The 14,099-nt window shown below is 40.4% G+C and overlaps 1 long non-coding RNA gene across 1 annotated transcript; it reads left to right on the top strand.

Annotated features, from left to right (window-relative positions):
* Positions 1-4,744: 4,744 nt before the first annotated feature.
* Positions 4,745-13,861, top strand: LOC124244434 (uncharacterized). The gene is made up of 3 exons (XR_006890004.1): positions 4,745-4,865; positions 10,974-11,163; positions 13,730-13,861. It is a non-coding gene; the product is annotated as an uncharacterized LOC124244434 (long non-coding RNA).
* Positions 13,862-14,099: the final 238 nt, after the last annotated feature.

The following is a 14,099-nucleotide window of genomic DNA, read 5'->3' as shown; positions in this document are numbered from 1 at the left end:
CATGGAACTGTTTCTTCTTTTAAAGAGGCCAAAAGTTGTTAGAAATATAATATGAAACTTACAAATAATAAATAAACTAGAGTAATCACAACGAACAAAACACGGTATGGCAACAATATCAATAAGAATTGCAGTAAACAAAAAGTCTTACTATAATATTTTTCCATATGGCTCATCTCCCTCAGGAAAGCTGGGATGTATTAAGTACACCTACTCCTAACACCTTATTCTTTTCAATGCCCCATCCATGAAGGAAATAGACATGATGCTCCCAGCCACTTAATGCTTACAAGGCATGCTCACAAGCAAGTCAATCAGACTCACTGACGCCAACATTTTTCTCCTTCTCCTTGCCTCCATCATTGTTTGTCCTGTGTCCCAAGCTTTAGAGACCATGTTATTCTAAGAAGCTAGAATTACTAAATAATACACTAATTGATAAGATTTTAGGTCCAATAGTGCTTTCTATAATATCTTTTTTACTCACACATTTTTCCTTTCTTCCTACCTCGGAGCTTGAAATTTTTAGTTTTCCTGTCTATTGGGTTAACAATGAAAAACATGGACTTTTCTCTGGCCTATTTTTTTGCTGAGTTGATTGAAGATTAAAATTCCTGTATGGAAGCTTTCTTTGGGTTGGGGTCCCTGGAAACAGACTCTGAGACAGAGTTGCGTGCAGAAGGTTTACTCAGGGAGTATCTCAGGAGATTCTCCTGTAAGGACCGGAGAAGGGCAGGATTGAGGGAAGGCAGAAGCTGATCCACAATGCAGCTGCAACAGAAGTCTCAGCCAATCCAATGGGAGGCTCTGGAGCTGAGATGGCCCTTCAGAGATGTCCTAATAGGAGCAAATATGCCAACATTTTCATCATCACATCAGCCAGTCATTGGCCATTAACTGTCCCTGGGAGAGAGCACAACCTTAGATGAATTGCTTCTCTATGGCAAAGGACAATTCCCAGTGAGCCATGTATCTATGACCTGTTAGCAGCTAATATCCCAGCAGTGGGGGCATGAATACATTGTTCCTGAAGGGGGGACTTTGACAAAACGTCACAGCATCCACTACAAGCTCCTAAGATCCACTTGCATTTAATGGTAATTTTGCCCCATCTGGAAACTCCGTGGTTCTGGTTAGTCTTGTTTCTTATGAAAACTTAGAAGAGCTAGTGAGATGAACTATAGCCCTACTGCTGCAGTTGACCTCACATTCATAATTGATGCTTGTCGTCCTTATCCTCCACCACTCATGGCTCAGCTAGCATGTCTACTAGTCTAGGTGGCTAGCCTGATAGGGGGATCTAGACCCTCTTTCCTGAGTTATCAAGTCCGTCTCAGGCTGTCGCTGCTGTTCCTGTCCATAAAACCACTAAATCCAGGAATGGGAGCACCAAAAGACCTCCAGTCAAGGCCCTGCAGGCAGGAAAGGCAAATCCATACCTGGAATGGGTGTCAATCCTAGTCAAGATAATCCTCTAGGATTGAAAAGATTCAAAGGAATTGATTTGCTACCAAATGACTGATTGGTCTCCTTGAGTGAAGGTGCATATTGGAGACCCAGCATTACTCTTTGTTGCTGGCAAGTTGGATGGACACTCAGCAGTATCATTAGTTAAATCAGCTTTTTTGAGTATACTGTTGGGCCCATGCATAAACTTTCACCTCTACCATTGTGGCTGCTCTGTTCATGAATCCATTGTAGAAGCACTGGGTTGAAGAGGACAGAGGCTAGCTGACATCTACTAGCTGAATCATTTGGTTATTTAATGCCTCTTCTGCTATCTGGTGGTACCCATACCCATAGGCCCTTCCATGTGCCTCTTCCCCAGACATCCTTTTACCCAGTCTTTCGGTTGTTATCTTCCTAGGCCCTGGCAAACAGGCCAGGTCATCTGCCACATGCTTTGCTTCCAAGGACCATTCCAGGTACCAACTCTTTTAGGTTGAGTGCCCTGGAAACCAGACTCTGAGATATAGAGTTGTGTGTAGAAGGTTTATTTTGGGGTGCACTCAGAATCATCTTTAAGAAACTGAGAGAAGCAGGATTGAGGAGAGGGGCAATTAAAGCAAGGGGGCTAGATATTTTTATCCCTGTATCAGTTAGTCATTGGTCACAAGCTATCCTAGGTATGGGGCCATAATCTTGGATGAGACATATCTTCAGCTGACAGCAATTTCTAATGAGGGACATAACTATGTGTTTGCAAGAGACAATATGTTCTAGTAGCTGGGAGATGGTCACGTCAGTCCTGAAGAAGTAATCTAGGCAGTGCACCATAGCATCCATTACAGTGTTAGACCGTCAGTTTGTTCTAATTCAGGTTCGAGTTTTAGCCATTGCTGAGTAAGAAATTACCCAAAATTTAGTAGCTTAAAATAATAGTAAACATTTATTATCTTGCAGTTTCCGTGGATCAGGATTTGGGGAGCCACTTATCTGATTGGCCCTGGCTCAGAATCTCTCACAAGGTTGTAGTGGAGATGTTGGCTGAGCCTGCAGTCATCTGAAGGCTTGACTGAGGCTGGAGGATACACTTTCAAGATGGCTCACATTTATTGCTAGCAAGTGGGTGGTGGCTGTTGGCACGAAGTCTCAATTCCTGGCCACATGAACCTTTCCACGCAGCTGCTATGAGAGTCCTCACGACAGAGCAGCTGTTTGATCCCTGAGCAACGGATCCAGGAAAGAACAAGGCAGAAACTTCAACGTCTTTTATGATCCAACGTCAAAAGTGACACACCATCATTTCTACAATATCCTGTTAGTCATGCATGTCGGTCCTATTCATTGTAGGTAAAGACTACACAAGGACATGAATACCAGAAGGCAAAGACCACTGGGGTCATCTCGGAGAGTAGCTACCACAAAAAGGTTTTAAGGACCTGGAAGTCTTAAACCTAAGGTCCTTCTATTAAATGCTCATGTCGTTTTAATATTTAACTCTGTGTCTAAGGGGTGTTAACGGGCTATAAATACCCAGAACTTAAGGGTGGTTGGAATCCATCCTGTTTCAGAGCCATCACTTCTTTCTCTCTACACAATTTAATAACATATATAACTATGTTTCCAGAAAGCAACTCATCACTGCAATAATCTTCTGTTGTAGCAGATTATGCCACAATTTAAAAATGCATTCTTTATTGACCTAGGAATATGTTGGAAAATCATGTCATTGTGCTCAAAGAACTTGTGCCATGAAATTGCATCCCTTCTGATTGAGATCTCATGTTTTCCAGGATTGTGTAGAGAAGCTTACTTGTCATCATATTGGAGATCTAAACACTAAATGGTAGTTTTATGAATATTTTACACTTTTATTCAAGACAAGGTATCTAAATTTATGATTCATAATTATTCTCATAAACAATTATTAAGGTCTGTAAGCCAGTACTCTGAAGGTAGACAACTAAACTTAGCTTAAGGGACACTACAAAGAAAGAAAGATATATAGTTCCTGCTCTTAAAGATGTTGGTATCTTGTGGGGGAAACAGCACAAACCCATAATGAGCTCATAAGAACTACACAGATGTAGCAACCAAACCAGAAATTTCCTTGGGAATAAAATCTTAGCACAGCTCTCTCTGGTCTTTATCTCTCAGCAAATGCTCTGCTAACCTAGAAACAAATCTGATTTGAAAATAGAAGAACAAATACTTTCCGCCTAGCTTCATATGAGGGGTGAACTGGAAGAGAAGAGAGGAGGGGTCAGTCCTTACTGCTTGTCACCTTAGTGGCCCAGAGTCAACATCAGCTCTAAATAGAATCTTGCCTCCAAGACGCCCTCTCTACCCACCAGATCACACCACATCCCCTTGACTGAGGGATACCCTTTTGCCCAAGGCTGTAATTCATTTCCATGACTACCAGGAAGGCCAAAGCAAACACATTTCTCCCATCAGGAACTACATTTATTATGAAGATAGAAAATCAATATCCTTTATTTTGTTGAGATATGTATAATTGGTTGAGAAGCATTGTACTCAGCTCTGATAAGAAAAGTCTATGTGACCTGAACTTAGTTTATATGTTGGACTTGGATCGAAGAGGAATGAGGTCTTTCATTTATTCACTCATTCATTTAACAAATTTATTGCTCATGCAGGTCCTGTGTTAGGCAAGGAGAATACAGAGTTTAAAAGACTAAATAAATAAAATAGAGTCCTTGTCTTAAGGAATTCAATCTCTAATGGAAAGAACAGACAAATATAATACCAATTAATAAACCCTATGACAAAAATGTGCACTAAGCTTTGGCAGAAAAATCTTGGAATTTGTTAGGTGAAGATGGAGGAAGAAAGTTGGCTCTAAACAAAGGAAACAACATTTCCTAAGACATGGAAACCAGAAAGAACATGACTTGTTCAGTTAATTGCTAACTATAGTTGGAGTTTAGAGAGTTTGTGGGGAAGGGGTAAGAGATGAAGGTGATATGAGTCTGATTAGGGGACGTTTGGTAAGCCCCGCCTAACCTTGGGATTTTTTCTGAACATAATTGAGAGCTTCTGAAAGACCTTAAAAAGAATTAAATAATTAGACTTGCCTAAAAAATCACTCTGGGAACAGCAAAGAAGAAGGACAAGAATGGATCTGAATGGATCCCCAGGGAACTCCCACATTTACTAGGGGAGCAGAGCCAAGAGGAAGACTGAGAAGGAGTAGTCAAACACTTCAGAGGAAATCCAAGGGAGAGTGCTTTTGTGGACTAGGAGAGTGTTTCCAGGAGGGAGAGGAAGTGCGCCCAACGCCATAGGGAGGTCAAGAGAGTCAAGGATAGAAACAAATGTGTCCATTAGATTAGCAACCAAGAAGGACTTAGAGCGCTCAGCGCAAGGAATTTCTGTGAAGTGGGAGAGACAGACTGCAGGTAAGGAGGAGGAGGAGGAGATGGTGAGGGCCACCTCTTCTAAAATCTTGGCTCTGAAGGCATGAAGATCCTTTGTTAGAGGAAACATGCAATTGAGGGATTTTATTTTATGTTTTTAAAGATGGGGAAGATCTGAGCCCATTCCTCTGTGAGTGTGAGTGGAAGATACAGGAAAGAGTGTGGGTGATCAAGGGAGCAGATTTCTGAGGATGTGGGAAGGAACAGGACTGGAGCACAGTGGGTGGGCTTTGCCTGGCCCTGGAGGGAAGATCCCCCCCTCTTCCATTGTCTAATGAGAGCGGGGTGGAAGACCATGATGCTGAAGTGGAAAAGTCTCCCTCTGATGCTTCTCCTATTGTCTTTGAAGTAGAGGGTCAAGTCTCCGCTGGAGGTGTAGGGGACGGTGTTTGGTCTTACAGACACGGAGACAGGCAGGAGAGTCTGAAAGAGACACTGTGGAGAACAGGAGAGAGAGGCTGTCCCTGTACACTTGGAGGAATTCCTGTGTTAAGATGAGGGCTCCTCTCCTCTGATCTGCCAAGGAAAGAGAAAGTCCAATGCTGCTAGATTCTGCGATGGTGGGCAATGCAGGTCACTTCCCAGGCTTTCTTCTTCCTCGTATGAATTCTCCCTAGGTTTCCGCAGTTTGAGCTCTCAATTCTGTTTCTTTTCTTAACTCCTTTAAAAAAAGAAGCAACTATACATCAACTAACTGGCAGTGTGTCATAACTGAGGGGAGATGGCACTTCCTCTCTCTGTGCCTGAAAAAACAAAGTGATTCAGCTTCTGGTGTATTAATTAAAGTCCAGTTTACCTCCATGAAAATAGAGTCTATTGTGCCATCTTTATATATTTAAACCTTTAGTGACACAATTCTTGGAACACATCCAGAGCAAAGCACTGGTGAGGCCTTCAACCAACTGCAATGCTTGTTTTCTGAACGTGTTAGACAGTTCCAGTGAATTCAATGAGTATTTATGCAGCACCATCTGTACACCTGCAGCTATCTTCTAAAATCAAGATAAAATGCTCCAGTTTTGTTTGGGGCACAGATAACAATTCTGTCATTTGGCAGCTCATTTGTGGAAAATTCTATGACCGCAGTCATGGTATAATTCTTCAAAGTTTATTTTTGACCATTCTTCCTTTCAAAATTCTTCCATGGTTTAAAACAAAACAAACAAACAAAAAACAACACAAGAAAACAAAACCCAAGCCCTCTTCAAGCTAACACTGCTCACGCTGACACCCCAAGGAATGAAATAGGGAGGAGGGGTTTGAAGATGAAATCAGTGCATGAGAATGGAGAAGACAATAACAAACTCAAATCCCCAAAGCAATGATTTCTCAAAAACAAAACTTGTGTCTTTTTGGCCTTGCTTTTATTTCAGGAAACACTGAATCCCTGAGCAGGAATGGCTTTCCCTTTGACTTGACGCATGAGCCACTTCCACTGAGAGCTCAGGGAACTCTCACAGCTATTACTCTTACATTTGGGAAGGTGGCCTCGCTAAGAAACTGTAAGGACCAAGAAGATGGGATTAGGTGTCTTTTCTTCCTTCTTCTTTCCCCAGTATCTAGAACAGTGCCTGGTACAAGTAGGTGCTCAATAAGTATCTGCCAAATTTATTAAATGAGAATTCAGTTCAGAGATCTCATGTTGATTCTCTTTCCACAATCATACACTCTCAGAGCTGGGAAGAATGTGAGGATGGGTGAGGGCCTTGGTTCCTGAGCATCAGAAAACTATGAGGTTTCCAGCTTATAAGACAGAATGAGATTTTTTCTCCCTTGAGACTCAAGGCTAAGAGTATGTGCTTTGTTGTAATTCCTGTCTGTTCCAAATGAGGCTGAAGAGACCTATGGATGGTCGTCCATGCCACTGTCCCAGGATGAATAATTGGCATTTTGGATAATGTCAGTAGTGTCACAAAATCATACATTGGCGGGTTAAAAGATCTTCTATCTAGGCCAATTTTCCCAATAATAGAGTCTTTTGAGATACTTTAAAAAATAATTTTGGGACCAGCCCCAGTGGCCTAGTGGTTAAGTTCAGCACACTCTGCTTCTCCGGCCAGGGTTCAATTCCAGGGTGTGGACCTACACTGCTCTATTAGCAGCCATGCTATGCTGGCGGCCCACATACTAAAAAGTAGAGGAAGATTGGCACGGATGTTAGCTCAGGGCAAATCAAAGAGTTAACCTATGGAATCCATAGATATTTCCAAAACTAAACCATGCCTGCTCTTGCTAGGATAACTATATACCTTATTTTTCAAATGAGATACTTAGAGATTGAAAGGGGAAGTTTTTAATAATTACACTGGACAAAAAGCATAACTTGGGACTAGAAAAACCAGGGTGGATGTATGATTACTCAATAAGTGGAATTGATTTACAGGATTTTTAGAAACATGGGGTCCATTGAGAGAAAAACAACTTAAAATGGTGAGAAGAAAGCTTTAAGGAGTCTTTCTTCTGCTGCTATCAGACACAGTTATTCATAAATTATCCCAAATTGGAAAGACTAATTCTCACTCACCTTTGGGAATCTCTCCCATCTCAACAAGTTCCTTAACGTTCACATTTTCCTTCATGTGAATAACATGTGCTTCCTGTGAAGACAGGAATGCCAGCTACCATCAATTCAGAACCACCTCTGTTTTTCCCTGAGCTAAATGATTCTGGGGTCTTTAGATGAGTTTTCTTCTTATTTTCCAACTTTTTAATCAGATTTCTTTTTTCTTTTTTCCATTTTCTTTACTCTTTTTTAGTTTTAATTTTTGTTTTTACAGTAGTAAAATTGGATTATAACATTATATAACTTTCAGATGTATATCATAATATATTTCAAATTCTGTGTAGATTACATCATGTTCACCACCCAAAGACTAATTATAATCCATCACCACACACATGTGCCTTATCACCGTCTTTGCCCTCCTCCCTCCCCCCTTCCCCTCTGATAACTACCAATCTAGTCTCTGTTGCTATGTGTTTGTTTGTCGTTTTTATTTTCTACTTATGAGTGAGATCATATGGTATTTGACTTTCTCCCTCTGACTATTCTTAATTTTCTGAGGAAACTCCATACTGTTTTCCATACTGGTTGCACCAGTTTGCACTCCCACTGGCAGTGTACGAGGGTTCCTTTCTCCCTCACATCATCTCCAACACTTATTGTTTCCTGGCTTGTTAATTATAGCCATTCTGATGGGAGTGAGGTGATATCTCATTGTAGTTTTGATTTGCATTTCCCTGATAGTTAATGATGTTGAACACGTTTTCATGTACCTGTTGGCCATCCGTATATCTTCTTTGGAGAAATCTCTGTTCAGATCTTTTGCACATTTTTTAATTGGGTCGTTGGTTTTTTTGTTGTTGAGACATATGAGTTCTTTGTATATTACGGATATTAATCCCTTATCCGATATATGGTTTGCAAATATCTTCTTCCAATTGTTAGGTTGTCTTTTTGTTTTGTTGATGATTTCCTTTGCTGTGCAGAAGATTTTTAGTTTGACATAGTCCCATTTGTTTATTTTTTCTTTTGTTTCCCTTGCCCAGTCAGACGGTACTTGAAAATATGCTGCTAAGATTGATGTCAAAGAGCGTACTGCCTATGTTTTCTTCTAGAAGTTTCATGGCTTCAGGTCTTACATTCAAGTCTTTAATCCATTTTGAGTTGATTTTTGTGCACAGTGTAAAATGATGGTCTACTTTCATTCTTTTGCCTGTGGCTGTCAAGTTTTCCCAACGCATTTATTGAAGAGACTCTCCTTTCTCCATTGTATGTTCTTGGCTCTCTTGTCAAAAATTAGCTGTCCATAGATGTGTGGGTTTATTTCTGGGCTCTCAATTCTGTTCCATTGATCTATGTGTCTACTTTTGTGCCAGTACCATGCTGTTTTGGTTACTATAGATTTGTAGTATATTTTGAATTCAGGGAGTGTGATACCTCCAGCTTTGTTCTTTTTCCTCAGGATTCCTTTGGCTATTCAGGGTCTTTTGTTGTTCCATATAAATTTTAGGATCCTTTGTTCTATTTCTGTACAAAATGTTGTTGGAACTTTAATAGGGGTTGCACTGAATCTGTAGATTGCTTTAGGAAGTATGGACATTTTAACTGTGTTAATTCTTCCAGTCCAAGAGCACAGAATATCTTTCCATTTCTTTGTGTCTTCTTCAATTTCTTTCAACAATGTTTGATAGTTTTTAGTGTACAGATCTTTTACCTCTTTGGTTAAGTTTATTCCTAGGTATTTTATTCTTTTCATTGCAATTGTAAATGGGATGGTATTCTTAATTTCTCTTTCTGCTACTTCGTTGTCAGTGTATAGATACGCAACTGATTTTTGTATGTTGACTTTGTATCCTGTGACTTGACTGTATTCATTTATTATTTCTAAAAGTTTTTTAGTGGATTCTTTAGGGTTTTCTGTATTTAAATCATGTCATCCACAAATGGTGACAGTTTCACTTCTTTTTTTCCAATTTGGATCCCTTTTATTTCTTTTTCTTGCCTGATTGCTCTGGCTAGGACTTCCAATACTGTGTTAAATAAGAGTGGTGAAAGTCGGCATCCTTGCCTGGTTCCTGTCCTTAGAGGGATAGCTTTTAGTTCTTCTCCATTGAAAGTGATATTAGCTGCAGGTTTGTGATATATGGCCTTTATTATGTTGAAGTATTTTCCTTCTATACCCATTTTATTTAGAGTTTTTATCATAAATGCATGCTGTATGTTGTCAAATGCTTTCTCTACGTCTATTGAGATGATCATGTGACTTTTATTCTTCATTTTGTTAATGTGGTGTATCACGGTGATTGATTTGTGGATGTTGAACCAGCCCTGCATCCCTGGAATAAAACCCACTTGATCATGATGTATGATCTTTTTAATGTATTGTTGTATTGTATTTGCTAGTATTTTGTTGAGGATTTTTGCATTGAAGTTCATCAGTCATATCGGCCTGTAATTTTCTTTTTTTATGTTGTCCTTCTCTGGTTTTGGTATCTCCCCTGTGCTTTTTCTGAGGTTCTCTGTGGGTCCCACTAACATTTGATACTCAGAATCAAGCCTGGTATTATAGGAAGGATCCCGTTGACATTATTTCCACTGTACCATTGCTGTGCAAACCATCTTGCCTCTGATATTCAGCATCTATTACAGGTCAATACCCAGCCACAAACATTCCTTTAAGAATTTAAAACACATCAGGGCCACCTGTAAAAGCCTCCTCTGTGTTGTAACCTCCCAGACAGTAACTGCTTGTTGTTAATCTTTTAGGAACGATCTGCCTCAAAGACCTCCAGCTTATAGTGTCTAAACATTTGGTATAAATGACTTTTCTAACTTAGTGCTGCTTCCACAGGTGTTTTGGTGTGGAGAAGTAGTTAGCAAGTGCTCGAATGCCACAAACAATGTGGAGAATGTGGGAATTGCCTTGTGCTGGGATAGTCAGTGCCCAGGAGGCACAATTGGCAAGAAGAACACACTGGTTGAATGTGTGCATTGCGTGGTCCTTCATTTTTGCCTGGCCGACCCAGACACACAGATTCCAAGGCTGATGAGGCTGAATGGCCCCTCGAGATTGGCAAATACAACTCCTTCACCTTGTGGATGACAGGACTAGACAGCAGCTTCTTCCTGTCAAGACAGGCCTTCAAGAAGATGGAACAATGTGTCTCTAAACATCGTTTTCGGTTTTAGTAGAGTCTGTTCCTCTTTCATCTGATATGATTCCTTCCAAAAAGCAAGAACTGTTTCTATCTTCCAGATCTCTTTCAACACAGTAATTTGAATAAGACACTAAAGAAAAATGTGTTTAAGATCTCTTTAAATTGAAGTTTTCTACTAGGCAGATGAAGCAAGCACTCCACATTTTTATTCAAGCTTCAACAAGTAGCTAAACATTGAATCTCACGTCCACCTCCTTTTACCAAGTAGACGGGTTCCAGAAAAGTTTGGGGAGAGTTGAACTATCTCGCAAGGTCAAGGGGAGTTTGTTATTTAAAGGATCCCTGCAGAAATCTTTTTGTAAAAGAAAGAATTCCTTCCTCCATCCCCTTTACTTTCTTTCTTTGATGTTTTGTAAATTGTATTTTCAGATGTTGGGATTGTGCAAAAAGAATATATTTGTCTGGAGTTTATACTTAAAAATAACTGTTGTTAAGCCAAAGAATGTGGGGGTACTTCTTCTACACAGATCTTCCTTCTGAAGATGTTGGTCTTCTTCCTTGCCTGCCACCCCCTCCCACACTTGATTCAAATGGAAGGTTGACTTTCTTGGATGGCAAGGTAATTATTCCAAAGTCAATGCAGTAACGATCATTTTCACTGTGTGGCCTCCCTCTCATTCTTAGCTTCTGTGGGCAGCTGCCTGAAAGCTGGGCTGTGCTTGGTCAATCACATAAACTGAAAGTACATTTTAGTCTTGTCATCGACAATAACTTATTCCTGACAGCAGGAATGATCCCAGGTTTGATCAGAAATAGAAACATAGAAATTGAAATCATGTGACCACCCTCTGTAGAGCTTCTAAATGGGGCCAAGAAGGAACAGGATTCATCCTTGAGGCAGTGTCACCTTCAGGAACCCAATCGCTCACTCAGAAATATCTGGTACTCATCTGGCAATCGACCAGCAATTGCATGTAAGTCCAGCAAGTGGTGGTGGCTCTTCATTTTACATTCTTAGTACTATATTCCAATAGACCTGGTGCAGTAAGTCCCCCTAGCTTGAGCGAACCAGAGCCACTGGACTTCTGCGTTTGCCTATAAGCTAAAGTGCATTTCTTTCCTCCCTCCCTTTCCTCCTTTCTTTCTCTTTCTCTCCTTTCCTTCTTTCTTCCTTTCCCTCTTTGAACTTCTTTTTGCAGAGAAAATTGTGGTGATTGGCAGTGAATAGAAGAGAACTACAGTCCCTGGAAAACCTGATAGTGATGCGGCAATGTGAGAATTTGCCAATTCTGTGGCGGCCAGCCAATGCCAAAGTTCTTGACTGGTTCCTTTTATTTTATCTAGAATCAAAATACCTGCAAGGCAGAGAACAGATCCTTCCACATTAGATGCAATATTAGCAGACTGTGGAGGGTTGATAAAGTCTGTTGAAGTTTTATAGCTTTTGTTGGTGGCCTCCCAAGCCCCCATGTACTAATTTGACTTCCCAGTTTCAGTTTGGGGCTCCATACCATTCCAAGGAAGCTAGGCTAAGCTAATCTGTGTATCCATACTCCTTTCTAGAGGGATCATTAGGGATGAACATGCAACTTAAGCTAGTCCAGGCATAGTGATTCTTGGGACTTTTGTTGGGAATGCTTTTGTTGGGACAAAATGCTCTCTGTCCACTGAATGTGAACAAGGATGCACATATTGTCCCCAGAGCTCCTAGCAGCTGTCCTGCGACCAAAAGAATCATAGCCAGTTTCATGGAAGGTAAAGCAGAAAGACAGAGAGAAAGCGGTCTCTTTTGACATCTTTGAGCCATTGGATTGAACCTTCCTTGAAACCAGACCTGCAACTAGATTTTCGGTTATGCTGAGCCAATAAATTCCTTTTAGTATTTAAGCTGAGTTGACCTGAGGTTTCTGTATACTTAACCCAAATATTATTAATTTATCTACATCTTTGACTAAAGGAACCAATGGGAGGTGGGGTGGGATATACACACACACACACAGAAAAAACGCTTGGTTTCTGTGCAAAGTATTATATAACTCTCTTTGGAATATACACAATGTGTAAGACATACCCTTCAGTTGGTAGTCTAGTTGCAAAATAAAATCAACGCATATATACTATTAGGAAATAATATGCAGATTGCAGTCAGTGGTACAAAATATAGTGCTTTCAGAGAGAGGGGGGATCAATGAGAGAAGAGGAGAGGCTTCAAGGAGGAGGGGACATGTAGGCAAGAATATGCAGGAGGCACTTGGATGAAGGAGAGATAAGCAAGGGAGCAACGTGGGTTAAGAGGCCCTGGACACTAAGGCATCTTTAAAATATTGTGACCCTCAAAGCCACAACCCTTGTCAGTTTTGCTTTATATAGTATTCAGCATAGTTTCTGGTGATGTGATAATAATGAGCTGAAACTGACCCTCTTTACTAAAGAAACCAATACAAGTTCTCTCTGGGTGCACTCCATCACTTTCCCATATGCAAAAGTCTGGGTGAAATTCAGCTGTCTAGTATCTTCCCTTTCAGTTCTCTGCATCATTTCTGCCTCTGAGTTACAGGAAATTTCATTCTGAAAAGCCATTTGGAGACAGATTGTAATATAATGCTCTTGAACATTCCACTCTAACAATCGATAAAGGCAGCACTCACTGCAGAAATCATCAAACACAGGATGGAATCTAATATGCACACAGCTGATATTTTAACCAGACCCAAGAAGCTCACCGATTCTTTGCTCAAAGTTGTGGCCTGGTTCGCTTTCCTGCCTTTGTCTTATATTTTTATATACTTTTTAGGTCAAGCTTTTTGAAGCAGCTTATAGTTATTTTATTCTATTTTAGTTGTTCGAGGTTGCAACCAAGGTCAAATCTACATAAAAATAAGCGTGCTGGCAACCGGTAAAGAATGCATTATTCTAGGAAGAAATAAAATGGCAGCTGTGACCCTGGCTCCCCTGCCACACCCTCTTCACACTCTTTTTTGACTTTTTAAGGAGGAAGACCGGTTTGTGCCAAGCAAACTAGAACTGCTTTCTTGCGGAAGAGCCACTTTTCTAGTAAAAGGACATCCTGTCCTTACTGAATAGGGTGGGGATGGGAGACAGTGTGGGGACATCATTTTCATTCTACAGTCTGGATTAGGAGCAGGGTGCAAAACTGTGTTTCTCGTTCTTTCTCTTCTCACCAGGATTATGTTCACTCTCCCCTTCTGGAACTGTTCTCTGTGGATATGTCCCGTGATCGTCAGATCAACATTCTGAGCTTGTGCTTAGAAACCATCTTTGGAGGGTGTCAATGCATCTTACATAATCACGAGTTGTAAGCAACAACAACATTCTCTGCATAACATTTAGAGAAAATCACTCTCAATATAATCATTGTTTTAATCTTTAGAAAAGGTGAAGGAATTTTTATTATAGTAGCTAAAGAAATAGGATCCATCAACTATTCCATAGCTCAAGGCAGCATTCATAGGATTGTTGGGTAAAGGGACTATGGTGTTGCCTTTAAGTGAAAATTGGTGTCACTATGATTTATGATGTTGCTCTTCTCCTAAT

The sequence above is a fragment of the Equus quagga genome, chromosome 9 (genome assembly GCF_021613505.1).
Source record: "Equus quagga isolate Etosha38 chromosome 9, UCLA_HA_Equagga_1.0, whole genome shotgun sequence".
NCBI lineage: Eukaryota > Metazoa > Chordata > Mammalia > Perissodactyla > Equidae > Equus > Equus quagga.
This window is presented reverse-complemented; position numbering and strand designations above follow the sequence as displayed.